We start from the raw sequence: 5,343 nt of genomic DNA on the forward strand, positions 1-5,343 counted from the left end.
TGGAACCAGAACAAACTCGGACAAAACAACAACAGCGACTGTTCACCGTTTTGTTCTGCTGACACACACACACACACACAGACAGACAGGTACACACACACACACACACACAGACAGACAGGTACACACACACACACACAGACAGACAGGTACACACACACACACACACACACACACACACACACACACACACACACACACACACACACCGCTGACATCACGGTGACCCCCACCCCTTCCTGGCTCCGGATCAGCCCCCCCCCCCCCCTGTTGCCTCTGCGACCTGCCGGAGGACTGCGGTACCTGATCACCTGAGCTCTCTTTTCTCCCGCGCTCCGGCAGCGCCCCTAAACGCCTCGTCAACACGTTTAATCAAATTAGCAGGCAGCCAAAAATTGACGCTTTTCATTAATTATACAGGAAAACTCTAATTGCAAATTCAAATGTATTCCCTCCGAACAGAAGGTGTTCAGTAATATTTCAGGGAATTTGCATATTAAATGGGGGTCGCACTGCATTATGGATGCTAATGTATGCGCATTGTCTTTATTTTTAACTTGTGGGCCATATGCGCGGCGGAGCAGGTGAAACCGTCCTGAGTGTTTCATTCTTCACCCGTCTCGTCTCTCCGCTCGTCTCGTCTCTCGTCTCGTCTCTCGTCTCGTCTCTCCGCTCGTCTCTCCGCTCGTCTCTGGCCTCGGCTTTGATGCGTGGCCGCTGCAGCTTCCTCGCTGCTCTTTATTTGTTGTGTGTTTTCGCGGCTCCGTTGGCTGCCGGCCGTCAGGATGACACTGCAGCGTCAGCGCTAACAGAGGGCAGGGGTGTGACACAGCGTGAACCAAGCGCACCTCGACCACCGCCACCTGCACGCCACCACACACACACACACACACACACACACACACACACTGAGCGGTTCTTTTGGACGGTCGCTGTAGAGACAGACAGTATGTGTGTGTGTGTGTGTGGTGTGTGTGTGTGTGTGTGTGTGTGTGTGTGTGTGTGTGTGTGTGTGTGTGTGTGTGTGTGTGAGAGAGAAAACGGGGATGATGCTCCAGTCCAACAGACGAAGTGGGGACTCAGCTGCACCTGAACCACATAAACCAAGAACCGAACCGAAGGACTGGTTTTAACTACTTTTACTTTGCTGTATTTTCTCCACATGACGTAACGTTAAAGAATGTAATTCACCCGCCGGCCTGCTAGAGGGCAGCGTGTCAATGTGTTCTCATTCAAATACGAACGTTTTATCAACGCGGTTCACGTCTTCACGTTTCGGCACCAAAAACATCGTATTTAGTGCTAAATGTGACGTTTGTTTTGGGGTTAGCTACTAAAAACTACGTAGTTATAGTTTGGAAAAGAGGGCGGGGGGGGCAACAGCATTGATTTGTCATCTTTGAGATAATCAGTGTCATTAAATTTGCAGGCCGCCGTCTGAGGAGCAGCTTTAACATTGGTGCTCCACCTGGCAGCATCCCCCCCCCCCCCCCCCAAAAAAAAAAAAAACAGCGGCGGTGGCGTTTTGTGAGGTGTTAACACGAAGACGCATCCGAGAGGAGGAAAATACAGATTAATTAAAAAGCAGCCGAGTGTGAGCGAAACGCTGTGACATGTCGGCAGACCGAGTCACTTAATGAACTGAGATCACAGCTCCGCCCCCTCCTCAGAGACGCACTTTATTAGGTCCACACACACACACACACACACACACACACACACACACACACACACACACACACCTTTTACGGCTCACAACTGAGCTTTAACTGCAGCTTTTTGTGTAATTTTTATGAATGACTCATCAGAAACCGCCGACCTCGTAAAGGTGATCCACACCAGACTTCATGACATCACACCGAGGAGGGCGGAGTTACAACCTCATCATACGACAAGAAAAATAAATATTCAAACTGCAGAGAAACAAACTGACAGATTCTCGTTGAACTCGTCTTTAGTCGTCACAAATTTATTTCCTTCGCAGCGACCGCTAACGTCTGCAGTTCATCTACTGACCACTAGAGGCAGCAGCAGTGAGTCCGTCCCCACAAACCACCCCCTTAAAACTTTACACTACAAATAAACACGCTTTCAGTCTCTGTCGCTAAATTCCTCATTCATGACAACTGTACGAAGTTTTTATAGAACTTAACATTCTGTAGAATTAAGGGGGCGGGGCATCTTTGACTGACAGGAGGGTGTCCGGCTGCAGGTTTAAGGCTCCACCCACCTCACCACCTCTTTGACCACTTATCGGATCGGCCGGGAGGACGGCTGAGTTTAAGTTGTTTTATTGTATATTTTAAGTTAAATGTATTTAAATCTTTTAAACGAAGTGACATTCTGAGTTTAAACAAACAATTTTATAAAGTTAAAATTGATTTGATATTTACTTATATGAAAACTGAGATATAGAATAATGTTGAAGTTTCAGGATAAAACACGAGACACTTATGATCAGTTTGATTTGAATAGATGGAATATTTATGTTTTTATGAGTAAAACATTTGAACAATTTACTGTCTGCTCCTTAAATATAAGATAAAATCATCTAATATTTCTGATACAGTCGTCTGTTATACGTTTTCCATTAATGTTTATTATAACTAAACAGGTTGTATTTTAATGAATGAACCTTCTGTCCACATGTTCATCTTCTGTTCAATGATTCATATCTGATATTATTATGATGAATGTTGAACCTCACTGATGAAGTCACCGCTCCATCTCAGGTCTGATCCGACCTGATGAAAGAGCTCCAGAACGGAGCGGCGGGGCGAACAGCCAGCTCCACCGCTGATCGTCCCTCAGTGGGAAAGTGTCGACCTGGCACCGGAGCAGAACCGGGCCGGCCAAAGGAGAGCACACCAAGGACAACAGCAGCTCCCCGGACAAGCCCGGAGCCGGACCGGAGCCAAGCCGGGCCGAGCCAGAACCAGAAGTCACGCTTCATCCTGAACAAACTGTTCTCCTGCTTCTCATGAAGTTCCTGTTTAATAAACTGATTCAATGTGAAAACACTTGTTTCTGTTTCTGCTAACAGTTTGTGGAAAGGTCAGAGGTCAGGAGGAGGGGGGTCAGGGGGGGAGACGACAACATCTGTCCACAGCTGGAGGAACCGATGTTTCCCAAGAGAAACTCCCATCATGCACTTCCTCCCCCTCTTTAAACAGAGAACACATGTCAGTGGGCGGAAGCTGCACATCAGCGACCGTAAAGAGACTGAAGAGTTAACGAAGAGTTAACAAAGAGATAACGTCTGATCGAAGAGTTAACGAAGAGTTAACGTCTGACCGAAAAGTTAATGAAGAGTTAACGTCTGATCGAAGAGTTAACGCTCGACCGAAGAGTTAACAAAGAGTTAACATCCGACCGAAGAGTTAATGTAGAGTTAACAAATAGATAACATCTGATGTTAACGAAGAGTTAACATCTGACCGAAGACTTAATGAAGAGTTAACAAAGAGATAACGTCTGATCGAAGAGTTAACGAAGAGTTAACGTCTGACCGAAAAGTTAATGAAGAGTTAACATCTGACCGAAGAGTTAATGTAGAGTTAACAAAGAGATAACGTCTGATCGGAGAGTTAATGAAGAGTTAACATCCGACCGAAGAGTTAACGAAGAGTTAACATCTGACCGAAGAGTTAACGTCTGACCGAAAAGTTAACGAAGACTTAACGAAGCATTAACGTCTGGCCGAAAAGTCAACGAAGAGTTAATGAAGAGTTAACAAAGAGATAATGTCTGACCGGAGAGTTAACGAAGAGTTAACGTCTGACCGAAAAGTTAACGGAGACTTAACGTCTGACCGAAGACTTAACAAAGAGTTAACAAAGAGTTGACGAAGACTTAGCAAAGAGTTAACGAAGACTTAACGTCCGACCGAAGAGTTAACATCCGACCAAAAAGTTAATGAAGAGTTCATGAAGACTTAACAAAGAGATAACATCTGACCGAAGAGTTAGCGAAGAGTTAACAAAGAGTTAACGTTCGACCGAAGAGTTAATGAAGAGTTAATGAAGAGTTAACGTCTGACCGAAGAGTTAACGAAGAGTTAACATCTGACCGAAGAGTTAACGTCAGACCGAAGAGTTAATGGAGAGTTAACGAAGAGTTAACGCAGAGTCAACGAAGAGTTAACGAAGCGTTAACAAAGAGTTAACGTCGACCGAAGATTTAACGACTGATCGTAGCGTTAACGTTTACGACAACGATCAACATAAACAAACAGGAAGTGTGTTTCACTGTAAACATAAACACGTTCAGGATCCACTAATACGACATTTTACAGACGTATAATGGAGGCTTTTATTGTGACAGCTGACGTGTCGCTTTATCAACATGTGAAACATGGGGCTGTGATGAGGCGGCGACAACAACAACAACAACAACAACAACAACCACACGTCAGCAACTTTGGGTTTCAGCAACAAGGAAGTTCTGTGAACATGGACTCATGAATAAAGACGATCTGTTGGGCCGATGAGAAACAGGAACACGGGGTGGGGGGGGGGGGGCCCGGGGGAGTTTGGAGGCTGACAAATGCTCTGCAGTGATTTGTGACATGAAGCAGAGCTGAGCTTGTGAACGCAGCCTCAACTGGACAGGAGCTGAAGTGGATTGTCAGAGGAGACGAACTGCAACATCTGTCCTCCAACCACAGACTCCACCCCATCAGTGATGTCATCGTTGGTTTGTGAACGTTATGAAGTGACCATATTTGGACGAGCTGGGGGAGGAGCCAGCGGTGGATCTGACCAATCTGATTGGAAACCTGACGATACTACGTCCCGCCCACCGATAGCTGTAACCTGACTGCACCACAGGCCTGTCAATCAAACAGACACGCCCCCAAAAACAGGTCTTCTTGAATCTTCTTTTCTAATGAATGAGGGATTATTTTCAGATGGACCTCCAGAAAACTAATAAGAAGGAGTGACTTTAGCTAACAACACCGAGATAACTGATGGACACATTTTATTCACTTTGGATTTGATGAGAGAAGTTGAATGGGAGTCTATGGAGCCGGAGGCTTTTTGGAGCCGACCTCTAGTGGCACTCGCTGGTATTGCAGCTGAAGCATCGGAACCATTTCACAGACCCAGAAGGAGGTTCTGACATCTTTCCTCTTATATTCAGTCTGATACAGAAAACTGGATTAAAATAAACACAAAACAAGGAGTGTTTTCATAAATGTCATCAGAAACATGAAGATTATTTTATAGGTTTAGAAATAACAACATTAAAGTAACAAACATTAATGACTGTCGACTGCACCAATAAAACTCCATTCAAATTTCTGCTGATTTAAAAACCAGGTGAACACTGACGTATCTTCTG

Source organism: Embiotoca jacksoni, unplaced genomic scaffold, assembly GCF_022577435.1.
Source record: "Embiotoca jacksoni isolate LCO1_2020_lvr unplaced genomic scaffold, fEmbJac1.0.p SCAF_100, whole genome shotgun sequence".
Taxonomy (NCBI): domain Eukaryota; kingdom Metazoa; phylum Chordata; class Actinopteri; family Embiotocidae; genus Embiotoca; species Embiotoca jacksoni.